Raw genomic sequence first — 13893 nt, forward strand, 5'->3', positions numbered from 1 at the left:
TGCTGTCAAACACAATTAATATTGCAGTGAGAGATAGAGCTTGAGGGGAAGCTCCTTGTGGAAACACTCGCTCACACTTGGGCTGTGTCTGCTGTACATCTGTGTCTGCCTTTATGAATCTGAGCAGCTTTTTAATGACCGAAAAGAGGCAGAAACATGTTGTTAAGTCAAATAAAGCCGGCAAATGTACAACTTTGATACGGTGTTAATAATAAGCAGTAGCTAGTAGATTGTAATAGACTGGTTGATGAAGAAGCTCTTCATTGATCATTGCCAGTGCTGCAGCAGATATGGTTTCACTGTGTGTGCGACTGTGGCCTTTGGCCTCAGAGTGAAGTCCTGGCAGGTTAACAATCCAAATGAATGTTGGTGAGTTGCAAGCAGAACAAGCAAACAAAGCTTTTACTCATTCCTTTGACAATGCCTACATACGGTCCAGCCAAAGATAATTATAAAAAGACTATTTTTTAGAATCTTCTCATCAATGTCATGTCTAGTTGTCATGGTGATTAGCTTAAAGGACCATCGAGGCAGTAAATGATACAATTTAGCATTTAGTGAGAATTCTTTCACCATAGCTCTAGAGGACAAAGCCTTTCCCATCTTACTTTGCTGTGAACATGCTTGACCTTGTGGTGATAAAGTGATCTTTGTAAGAATGTGTGTGAAATTACTACGGTACAAAGTCCTGTCGGGCTTTTAGTGGGAGTGGAAGGAACAAACGTAATGGACATAAAGCTAAAACGATTAAGCTCTGAGCTAACACACATACAATCAGAGGCACACACATCCCCTACTAATTCCTCATTTACAAACTTCTGTTTAGATAAACTCAAAGGTTTATTCGTAAAGGTAAGAAGAATATTGCTGACCTGGCAACTGTCACTTAGTTTGTATCAGAAAAAAGTTTGTCTAACAAGAGATCAAATGAGGTCCTCAGGAAACAGTCTATTGATCCCAATCTTCTCTAAAATGTAATGGAATCTTCCATGGTGTAAGAAGGTCAATCGTTGGTTTAAATTATGTCAAAATTTGTTAACTGACAAATAAATAAATAAGGCCTTTGAAAATATAACCTCAGGTAATGAGAGGTGCTATCTTAACAGAAAGAGTTTGGGAAACACTAGCATAGCCTTCAAAGCTAACACGATCTAACTGACAAGACTTCATTTGATCAGTAGCCTCAGATGTGCATAATGCAAAAGACATATTAGCTTAATGGGATATTTAGTGCCATCTGTCAGCACATCGATATTATGGTACCATAGTTTTTTTGTAGCCTTTCGTTATCAAAAGTTAAGATTAATTAAATGTTTTTCCCCCACTATGTCGTCTGTATATGTCATCAAAGGTGTTAACAATACACACAGAGCAATCTTTTTGCGACAGCTAGGCATGTTTTAGTCTTCTAAAAGTAATATAAATAATATAATAATTAATGTAGCTCGCTAGCTTACTAGATAATGTAGCTAATAAGTAAGTCAGTTAAGCTAACAATATTAGTGGGAAAGATATGAAAAGGGAGGGAAGTGTTACATGAGTGGGGGGAAATACAAGGGAAAACAAGTTAGGGAGGACACTAAAAAGAAGAGCAACAGAGAAGCCATTTTAATAAAATGTGAGGCTACTATTGTGCAGAGGAATGAGTAACTACGCCATTCAAGTGACATGTCGAGAAAATATTCAGGGGAAAACAAACCACAGCTAAGACACAATGAAAATAAATGTGAAAAGAGGGAGTGCGTGTGTGCTTTCAAGTGTGACAGAGCTATTTGTTGGAATGAAACATTTCTGAGTCATGGCCAAATGTGAGCTATCCCGAAGCCCAACACATGCCTGTGTGTCCACAACATGTACGTGTAAAAGCCACTATTGGAAGCCATCAGGCTGCCTCCAACCCATGAGACCAGCCGGTTAATCAATGATTGGTAAAATCTTTGTCTTTGTGTTACTAATTCATCCCCCATGAGTTGCGAGGCTTCATTCTTCACACCGCATTGCCTTTTCAATCCCACATGCATCACAGGAGTTGGCCTTCTGCCATATCAGAGCCCCGTTGGGATGTGTTGCATGAAAGCAGATACCCACAAGTGTTGCTGCACCACTACTGTCAGCACGTTACCAATCAGCTGCCCGCTGTGATTCAATAGCTGTTCCCTGGCCCAGACGAGTGTAGATTACATCTGCGCGTTACAGCGCCGTGCCTTCCAGCTGACACACAGCATTAACAGAGCGATAAATTGAGGTAGCGAGGAAAGGAAGAGTTGAAGTTAAATGCAGAGTGGGAGTAGAAGAAGATCACTGTCAGACTTCTGTGCCTTTGAAAACGAGTCTGTCTAAACTTCCTATTCGACTTTTTCCCCCACTCATATTTCTTTGGATGGATTCCCGTTGCCTTACTTCAAAAAAACTCGACTTGAAGCGAGTGATATTTTTTTTGAAGCATGTTAACAAATGGCAGAAAGGACGATATGACTCAAGCGTGTCTACGTCTGCAGAGTGTGGGAGTCTTTGCCCTCCTCCTATCTACATCTGCTGCTCTGTGAGTGGCAGCGCGCTGCATTGCCCTGACAGCAGAGCAAAGAAAAAACTGCTTTGTCGTGTGTTACTGCCGTGGGAACAGTGTCAAATCAGATAAAAAGCGATAATGGGAGTCATATCACCAACAGAACATGTGGGTTGGATGTGAGATGATTGATACTGTCCATAAAAAGAAGAAGTCAGATCAGCACTGTGAGCCATTTACTCGCGCACAAGGAGGCTGGTGACCTTTGACCTCTGGCAGAGTGGCTGTTTAGCTGGTATAAAAAGCAGTACCTGTTGACTGAGTGAGGACTTTGATCCCTTTTAGTGGCTGCGCAGTATAAAGTCTTTCATTTGGAGTTTTCTTGCATAGATTTATTTTTTCTTTTGATGTATTGTTAAAGGACCTTGTAAGCAGTCAAATCTTTTTCATCTAAAGGCTGTTGGAGAGCAATCAAGGTCCTGCTTTTTTCCAAATACTTGAATCCAATGAATCACTCTGAAAGTCCATAAATCACTTTTTATATCAACGTATAAATGGATTTTATTTGGTTACGGTTGGCTGGCTTTGTTTGCTTCTGTCACTTTAAATCTATCTGTGTGTGTGAAAGAGCACAACCTTGCACAAGTGGGGCCCCTTACCCATTCCCCTCTGTATTTAAAGTGTCTGTCCCTATGGGCCCTATGGTTTCTGCCATGCATCCACATGGTCACAAAGTAAGCTTCATCAACATTTTGACATTGTTTTTAGTGTTGCAGGTGTTTTCCTGCATAAAACAATGTTAGCTTCTGCTAAAGATGATCCTCTGCCCTCTTGGACTGGAACCATCCCACTATCCCCCTCACTCTGTTTGCTTGGAGACTTATCATCTATTACCCCATTACCACCAGAGAGCAAATTCCTACTTGTAGCCCTAACCATTGCCTAAAAAACCCTTATTATTTTTTATCACCCCCTCCCCCCCCACACACACACACAAATTGTGTACATTTGTAAACATCCACTCCTCACCTATTGTCTTGTTGTACTGTATCATGTCTGGGGATGGGAATTGAAAACCAGTTCTTTCTCAGAACCGGTTCCCAGTAATCCAATTTCTAAGAATTGTTTGTTTGCTTGCCTGTCAATTCCGCTTATTGGTTGCTCTTACGTCGCAAATATGTGATGATGTCACATGTTTTCACGGAGTCCCGCTCAGAAAAACGGACGGAGACACCGTAAAGTTAAACGGGCACTGGTGGCTCCGTATTCAGGAGCCACCAGTGCCCTGAATACGGCAATACGGAATAAGGCAAACATGCTAATTTTTCTGCACAAAAACAGTTAATCTACCACAGTTGATAAGTTCAGCAGTACTTTTGATTAATATGTTCTTTTTTACAGAAGTATTATTTGTTTTATGTCTGAATTTGTTTTGGATCAAGTTGTTCAAGTCCAAAAAGAGCACTGTAAATATTCTCAAATGATTGGAGCCAAAGTGTCATATATTGTATATATTATTATCCAGTGAAAACAATCTATACCTGCCTTACCTGGTGGATTAAAAGAGAGCTGATATCGCTGCAGCAAATTAAAGAAACACATATAAGATAATAAAGAGTTAAGCAGTGTCGACAATGGCTTCGGAATCGCTAAATTCTTATCAATTCCAATCCCTAAATATGTCTGTGTATCATGTGCTTATATATTGTTTTTGTTTAAGTTGTGTGTTGTATGTTGCGATATAAAATACATTGTAATTATCCTTTCCATCTCTGCTACATCTATCCCAAGTGAGCTTGTCTTTTCAACTGCAAGAGATATAGTCAGTATCTGTCAATGTCCAAAGTTATGGATGAACGCCATAACAATGGACATTGACAGTTAACCAGTTAACCAGAACGCTGGTTAACTCTTCCTGCCAACCAAACAGGAAGAGTCTGTCCCTGTAAATCTGCTGCTGTTGGGTGCTCTCTCTGTTTATCTGTGTTGCTGATAGCGTCTAGTCAAAACACGGAAGAGTCGTAGAATGACCTTGGTGTGTGTTATCATTGTGTGGCTGTATCTGGTCTGCTCATAGCAGTCTGACCAGAACTGAACCAGGAGGGAGACTTCTGTAATTACCTTATCATTCAAAGGTCTCAATCACTGCCAGATAATATAGATATGCAAATATTGAACTTGTCCATATGTTTAATGTGGGCTGTGGAGACCATTCTAGTTTGATGCATCAGAAAACTTGTTACGCAATGTTCATTCCTAGAATAATTTTTGGTAATACTTTACTTGAGCTTTTATACATAAGCTGGCATTACACTGTCATTATCTGTCATTATTTGTCATTAGTATGAATAATAGTATTAGTATGACATTAAGTGTCTTCACTAAATTATGACACCTTTGGAGCTATGTTGGCATTTTTTGGGTTAGGTGGAGTGATCTCGTGTGGTTAGGTAGGGTTAGGGGTTAGGGGTTAGGGTAACAAACAACACTTAAGGACAGCCATCATGATACCTTATTCATGCTAATGACAGGTGTCATGTCATAAAATGACAGCGTAATGTCAGCCTTTATGTATAAAACTTCAAGTAAAGTGTTACCCAATTTAAATAGGAAAATGTGGTCTTACTTATCTTATTGTTTACTTATTTATTGATTTCTTAATTATTCCTATTGAGTTAAAAAGGTCATATCCAGAGTACCATATTTTTGGAACTATAAGGCGCACCGGATTATAAGGCGCACTATCAATGAATGGACCTGACTGGGTCTATTTTAATACATAAGGCGCACCGGACTATAAGGCACACCGGTTTGTTATTATTAATATTATTATTATTATTAAGATGCATTAAGCAAAATAAAATACTCAGATAAGTCAAACTTTATTCAACTCATTAACAATAACTCAACATTGTTCAGGTTTAACACATAAAATACAGAACAATACTTTTTCAGTTCAGTACGTTGAAGCACAGTAATTAATTTCATACATAAGGCGCACCTGATTATATGGTGCACTGTCGATTTTTGAGAAAATTAAAGAATTTTAAATGCGCCTTATAGTCCGAAAAATACGGTAAGTATGTAAGTATGTCCAGAGTTAGAGTCAAATAAAAACATGGTTATTTTTTTGGGTCTTTTTTTCCTTTCCAAAAAAATATATCAAATCTTCTTGATCAAATTAAAAGTCTTATGATGTGTATATTGGTTTTTATGTTTGTTGGTCATGGTCTGGTTTCATAATGCTTGCAGTCAGCCAACTCTCTTCTACAATATGCACTCATCCCTTCAACCTTTAACACAAAAATGAAAGACACGCCTGACTGCACACACAGCATGAATCATGTGGTTGATGCTCGCACATCTGTGAGACTAATTCTGGTTTTACTGTTGTGTTGACAAATAATGTGCCATCTCACCTCAGCCTCAGGGTAGCGTCAGGACAATACCTGAGTGTTTGATCACAAATCTTATCAGGAGACAAAAGGATTTTCTTCAAGAGTCAACAAATATGAGATAAGAAGTCCATATTGGTCAGAGGTCAGATGGAATAAACGATAATTGTAGATCATTTGGAACAATGCTTATTCACTTTGTGTCAGGGGAAAAAACATTTTCTGTAAGTAAAAAAACCGACAATTTAGTTTTCAGGTGAGGAACCCAAAAAGCTAGATTTTCTGCTGCAAGGAACTTTGTATTTATTTCCTTTATCAATCCATTCTAATGTAACTATAATCATTATGTTAATTGCATGATAAAGATGTCTATATGAGTAAAACACAACTAATCTGTCCTTTGTGCCAAAAGATGAGGTTTACCATTTGAGAGTGGCATGGGAGCTGTGTCTCAGATATGGGAAGGATGTCAATTTTGGGACACATCCTCAGTAGTATACCTTTGAATCAGGGGGTGTTTTGACACGAGGCATCCTCATCAAAGGTGGCCAGCTCCAGGGTGAATAAAGCCTGAGCATACGCAAACAGGAGAAGCCTGGTTGTTTCATTGGTGTAGCTCACGGGACTATGCAAGGCATGAGGCGTCCTCTTCCCTGAGTTGAGCCTAAATCTTACCAAGTCATATCAGTCAAACATATGTTGTTAAACTATGATTTCTAGCATGTTTTCAGGCTGAATTTACAGTATTTCAATCAAGAATAGTTGGTATTGCTAATTAGGTGAGTATGCAATATCATTGAGAAATGAAATACATTTACAACCAAACAATTTAAGGGAAAAACTAGCAGGAGACGAATAAGAAAAAGCTACCTACTTAGCCGAGAATATCACAATGATCATGCAAAGTAACTTTTCTACTCTGTGAAAATCATGTGTTATTGTAACATGATACGTGAATATGTATATACTAGTGAAATGATTGGACAAGACATTTCGACAGCCTTGAGATGTTGGGTTAGTTTAGCACAACTGTAAGAAAAAATAAGACTGTTTTTGGCTCTACCAAGAGATAGGCAGACAGCATTAAAAATCTCACACTTACCTTCAGTTAGTCGGTGCAGCAGCCACATTTAACTACACTGTTGGAGATCCTGTGAAAAGGCCACCTCCGTGACCCTTCTCTCTAACCTCTGTACAGTAAAGGCGTTCAACAAGCACTCAGCATTCAACCCTGGCAGTTAAAATGTTCCTCCACTCTAAAAGGGGTCACAAGGGCAGCGGTGAAGAAACACAAGAGTGGATCATTCTCAGTGTTCAGTTCAGAGAGAGAGAAAGAGAAAAAGATTGACCACAACACAGATTAAAGAGTGTCGAGCAAACAGCCGTATTCAAGGAATCGTACAGCTTGGCAGTTCCCTGCCCAGCCTGTCGGGGGGATTTGTAAATGTGACAGAAGGCATCGTGACAGCAACCAACTGGGAACAGGCCTTGATTCTGGACACAACATCTTGTCATTCTCCAAACTGTCAAATGTATATTTAGACCTTGTTAGAGAAATCATGTTGAGTTGCTGTCAGCTTGATACGTATCATCTTGTAGAGTTGGCATCAGTGTCACAGGCTTTGATGTTTGAGGTCGGACTCATGAAAAGGGCCAGGCTCGAACAAGCTTGTTAATGATCATACCTTTTTCCACCTATTTAAACGTCATCACATAGTAGTAGAAGTACAAGGATAAACATTATCCACAGTAGGATGACTGGAACTGTTGGAAAAAAAAAGACCCACACAAAAGCTGCTTGTTGACTGAGCAGAGGATTACTTCAATAATCTATTATATTGATTTTGTGTTTAGAAAATGCAGAAGTCATTGAGCTATCCCTGAGGCTAGTGTGGTTATTAAAGCTTGGCATGTCAAAAGCTGAAGCTTGCATTGAGCACAGAGATTTACTGAGGGAAGTTGTTTGGTATAACTGGGACTTAAAGCTGACCTCAGACAGGAATCATCATCACTCTGTGTATAACTGCAGCAAAGAAACAATGTAACCATCAACCTGCACCACCTCAGTCTGTGATGCATATCTGTTCCAGCAAGAACTCACGAGATCTTGTTAACTCACGCATTATCGTGCAATACATTCAATACAAAGCCACACAAACAGCTCATTTTGTTTTTCAAGAGAAGTAGAAGAAAATCAACTCTGTCCTGCACTGTGGCTCTTCCGTTTTTGTGGAGACTATTGTGATTCATTCGTGGATAAAGTCAATATTTATTTGTGAAATACGATCCACTGCTGCCCTGTCTAGGGTGTAGCACCGCCTAGCGCCTGAAGAAGGCTGGAAATGGGCACCAGCAGACCCCCGCCACCCTGAAAAGGAGCAAGCAGTTCGGAAAATGGATGAAAATTCAATCCAACTGGTATTTTCTTTTCTTTTCTTTTCTAAATCATTTGGATGTCTTATTCTATATCTGTGCACTACTACCTGTCCCAAACGAGCTGATTTTATGCGACTTTACACTCGTTATGCAGCAGTGACGGACCGCATATGCATGCGGTGAAAATTGACACATTGACTTTAAAGGATGCAGTTAGGTCTGTTATGCATCCAGTGGAAATTGGGGGTTAGATAGGTCAGATTCTGACATATTTATCATAATTATCAGAATCTGTCAACCATTCACCATCTCTGACTGTACGCACCCTTCAGCTACAACTGAGGCACTTTTATTGTTATTTTTGCTCTGAAAATGGAATTAAAGGAGGAGAATGGTAAGCTCTAAGGTATTAGATAGTGGTCTGTGATGGAGTGGCTCAACATTCCAGTGTACATCTGAGACACTGCCATGCTGTGAAAATATGGAAAAAAAATATCATATCATGCCAGGCTTTGTTGTAGAATCCCACAGCCTGGCAGACACATTAGCTGTAATTCAGTCACACCTTATGTGTTTTTTGCAATGTTCACAATCAGTTCCAGCACTGGAAATCTTACCAGCGAGACAAAATTGTGTAAAATTCATTCTTTTGCTAAAACCTGCACACTTCACACTGATAAATGGTTGATAGTTTCATGGAACAGTATGTAAACCATGAAGAACTTTACAAAGAAGAAATAAAATGATGAATTTATGGTGTATTACATGTGGTTTGATATAACTAACCCTTTGATCTTACCACACACCACTGGTTAATGGTTGTGTTCCTTGAGAGACTATGACACATGGACAAAGTTGCTACGTTTACATGAGGGCTTTAATTCAGAATAAAAGTTAAATAATCTTTGAAAAGATTAAAACTGACCTTTTTAACACCTAATTCCTAATGAAAATGGTCATTCCAAATTAAACTTAAATCCAAAGTAGATGACTGGTTTATTCTGATTTTAATTCCGAAATGAATAATTCCTCAATCATGTGTTTGAGGAATTATTTATTTTTTTTCTGAAAAGAAAATCTTTATTTTGTGTTTTTATCCGGTAGACGCCACGTTCGCCTCCTGTCCAATCAGGACCTTTCCCAACCCCCAGACCTAAAGCAAAATTGATAAAGGCAAATAAACGTGTTTCTGTGGAATTACTATTTCCATGTGAACACAAAGCAGAATACTTTCTTTCTGAATTTTTCATTCTGAATAATTAATTCTGAATTAAAAAACATAATGTAACCGTGGTCTCTGTGTTTCTTTATTTAGATGGCATTAAAGGCTAGATACTGTGAATAATTGACAAAATGTATTTAGTCACACAATATACATTATTTTCCTCAAGTCATATTAGAGAAAGCTCTCCCCTCTTTCTCCAAATTATGAAGCTCTTCTTCTTGCTTAGAGAGGATCCGTTTACATAGACTTCCTGCATTCAAGAAACCTGAGCAGACTGCCCTTAATCCATACCCCAATGAACCCTGACCTGAACCCCAACTCTACATGCCTCTAGACCGGTTCCTGGCAACGGCTGGGAAAACTCCATGTCTTGAAATAGGAAAGTGTCTTTAGATGCTCTCAAGTGTTCTCTTGAGTGTTTCTTCATACATCTTTCTCACTGATTTCCAGCACAAGTCTTGTTTCATGAACTTAACACAAGCCTTTTTGTGAAAACACACACTGTCCTCATTTGACTGCATTGCCATGATTTTATCTCTGCCACAACATTCAATTTTTATTTCCAGAGAAGAAAAGTGTGACTGTGAATAGTGAATAGTGTGACTGTGTATTTGATGTGTTACAGTCACATGGATGAGTGCCGCTGCACACACTACATGTCCTGGGCCTGTTTTCCTTGTACAAACACTTGCTTCAGTGAACAAGAACAAGCACCAAACTTCAGTTATATGACAAAGCAGCAGGCTGTGTAAAAGTCAGATGCGACACAGCTATTTGATTCATTGCTCTTCATAAAAGCCCTTCTCACAATGGTGCCACCGCAAATTGTTCATACTGAACGGAACCATTAAAGAGTCATGCACTTATCTGGAAGTACCTCATCGACCTTTCCTTGTTAGGTGAATGTGAAATATGGAGGAATGTGAAAATAACAGGAATGTATATTTGAGCATTAAATCTGCAGTGGCTGCTGCCCTAGGGGATGATCGGGAGTCTCCGTAATCACAAGTTTGACAATTATGGTTATAAGCCAAAATGCTTCAAAACTGGATGGAGGTTTTTTAAACAGAGTAGCCTATACAGATGATAGATGGATGGATGGATGGATGAATGAATGGGTGGATGATTGGATGAATGCATAAATGGATGCTTGGATACATTGATGGCTGTATGAACGGATAGATGGATAAATGATTGAATGGATGGATGGATGGATGGGTAGGTGGGTGAATAGATGGATGGATGGATAGATGAATGCATGGATGAATGCATGGATGGATGGATGGGTGATTGGATACGTGGATGCATAACAGATGGATGAACAATGAATGATTGGATGGATGGATGGATGGATAATGGATTGAAGTAATGGTTGCATGGAAGGGTGGGAAGGTGGTTGGATGGATGGATGGATGAATGAAAGGATGAATGAACAGATTGTTTGAATAGATGGATGAACAGATGGATGCATGAAGGGATTGATAGGTGGGTAGCTAGTTGGATGGATGGACAGATTGATTAATGAATGGATGATAAATGCATGAATGGTTGAATGGATGATAGATGAATGAATGATTGGATGGATGATTGATGGAGGGTTTTACAAATTTGATGACTTTAGACTCGACTTGACAAAATAATGAAGGACTTGCAACTCCACTTAGACTTGAAAACAAATGATTCGTGACTATAACTCGGACTTGAGCCTATTGACTCGGGGAGACTTGACTACTAAGACAAATCTCTTGTACTGTCCTAAAAACTGTACTTTCTGCCCTTCAATGACAAAAGATTTTATAAAATGCAGTTATTATTAATGAGCAATAACTCTGCTCAAACCTCTGCTGAACGGCACTTTGCCATCCGACTTTGATTGACAGGTCCACCTTTAAACAAACTGGCAGCCAATCAGGAAGTAGCTGAAAACATCAAGCTAGGCAGAGATGTGCACGTACGAGCAGAGAAAATAATTCCAAGAGTGATATCCTTTGGATTTAAAGATTGTATCATCATTAATAATTGATTTGGAAAAAGTACACCCTGTTCTACCTCCCAGTATGATTATTGTTTGTTTGGTTAACAGAGGAACTTTGAAATTTTTAAAATCTAAAAAGATGCTGGATTGATTAATTTATAAAAGGATTATGTCAGATTATATCATTATTATTTGGCAAATATGTACTCTGTTCAAGTAGTTAATTTTTTACATCAGTTAGATAAACTTCTTCTGTAAAATTGTACTAGCTGTGGTACATTATGTACTCTTGACTTGTTCAGACTTGTAATTTAAAGTTGACTTGGACTTGATTGTCTTGACTCTGGACTTTAGTGACGTAACTTGAGACTTACTTGAGACTCTAGAAGCAGTGACTTGTTCCCACCTCTGGTTCCTGCCCAAAACAACATTCAGCGGAAACGCGTTCGAAGTGCAATTATTCTTTATCGACATTTAGAAATATTGCTTTCATTTTGCAAAAACTGCAGTGGATACAAGCCTGTGTCAAAAAAAGACACATCAGAAGAGCATGCAATCTAATGAATATTTGGCAAAAGACAAGCAGTCATGTCGTCGATATTAGTGGTCCCTGATAAACATTTAATAATTAGCATCATTTCATCTTCAAACACATATTACTGAAGCTGAATGAGATCTTTCAACATATACACTTACAGCCAGTTTTGGCTCGACAGACTAGCCTAATTTAATTCCCCTGTTCCCTGATGACTAAGCTCACAGCCTCTGATAAGCACTGAGGCGCAGCACTCCGCTTTACACTCACACATCCCATATTGATTTGTTTTTGTCGCTCCGTTTGTTAATGATGTTGGTTTTATTTACATGCTTGCTTAACCCAAGTGCAAATTGTTATCAGCAGCCTCTTAATTAAATTAAGTGCTGCACGACCACGTGGTGAACTCTGCCCACCACCCCACTACCACTACCACCACCACGACAACACTTCCAGCCGACAGCAAAGGGCAAACTGCCAACCAGGGCAAAAGGAATCAGGTGTATTAACAAGTCAATGAGATATTCATGTGTGTATAATTTTGCAGTGAGCACATCTGACCTTTGTTAATGATGCCACTCAAACTTGCAGGTGGTGTTTCTCGGCCGAAACCCCGTGGGAGTGATGTGCACGTCTGCCACGGCAAAGCAGCTCATTCGTCCTGACTGAGCGGAAAGAGAGGACGACATGTGCTCAATCAAAAGCAGAGAGTGGAAATGAAAGGAAATCATTGTCCAAAGTCATTTACATCACAACTCAGTGGGTGTTCACTTTGTTTTTTCCCCCGCACTTTCTTTTTTGTTGTGTCACCTTATTAATGGGGATGGATGCAAGTATTTTGTAGCAAATTCCTGTGTGGTATGCAAACATGTTTCTCTTTGTAGGATGCTCATCCGTGCACACGTACACATCCTCTCCCACAGCCGGAGAAGAGAGCGAAAAGAGGGGGAGGGGTGGGAGCACTTATCCATTCATAGAACACCTTTCTTCTCTGCCAGCGAGTCTGGAGAAAGAGACAGAGCACGCCAGGCTTTTTGCATTTCGCAGTTGCTTAGATTAGCTCGTGCTTCCACACAGTGATGGATCACATTTGAAAATACTTCTTCCTGCTTCCCATTCTGAAAATGACCCTCGTACTGAGTCTACCCTACCCAGAGTACTGTTTGTTTTTGCGTAAGGAGCTCACTTTAGGAGGGGGCGAGAAAGTCCTTTAAAAACAATCAATCCTCATGCATCTACCTGCTCCACACCGCAGCTATTTCCAGTCATCTCCTCCTCTCACCTTCCACAGTTTTGTCACTCCATCTTCATTTGTTTTTTTCTGCCGCTTTCATCACCTGCTGACTCACTCTCCACCCACCCCATCCCATCTCTTGCACCTCTCATGACTTTTACGCAGCACCACGCTTTCATCACCTCCCGTATTGCAAGAATAAATGTGAAGGCCAGCTGCTGTCTCGCTGCCGAAATCTTCTAATAAAGCAGCCCAAGGGTATCTGAAATTGAGTGTGAAAACTGCATCAAGGTCACTTACTCCACCCCATATGATAGTGATAGATGTCTTTCTGATTGCTAGATTTGACTGCCCTACTTGAGGAGGGTGTGTGTGTGCGTGTGTGAGAGAGATGAGTGCCATTGGTCACAAAGATGGAGAAGTTGGTATAAAATTGTGTTACATGATGATGTTTTTTAATTTGGAATTAATTATTCCAAATTAAAGTATTCTGATTCGTGTTTACATGGAAATAGTAATTCCGATTTGAAGTTTACATGAAAAACTGGGGGTGTCTGGGGGTTGGGAAGGGTTCCGATTGGACAGGGGGCGAACGTGGCATATCACGTCTATTGGGAAATAACACAAAACAACTTTCCTTTTCGGCT

General features: G+C 39.6%; 1 protein-coding gene across 2 annotated transcripts in view; it reads left to right on the forward strand.

Annotated features, from left to right (window-relative positions):
* LOC114464078 (hydroperoxide isomerase ALOXE3-like) overlaps positions 1–13893 on the forward strand; it is a 1091527-nt gene that overhangs the window by 903537 nt on the left and 174097 nt on the right. The gene's annotated exons all lie outside the window — the stretch shown is intronic.

This window comes from Gouania willdenowi, chromosome 5 (genome assembly GCF_900634775.1).
Source record: "Gouania willdenowi chromosome 5, fGouWil2.1, whole genome shotgun sequence".
In the NCBI taxonomy this organism is placed as follows: Eukaryota; Metazoa; Chordata; class Actinopteri; order Blenniiformes; family Gobiesocidae; genus Gouania; species Gouania willdenowi.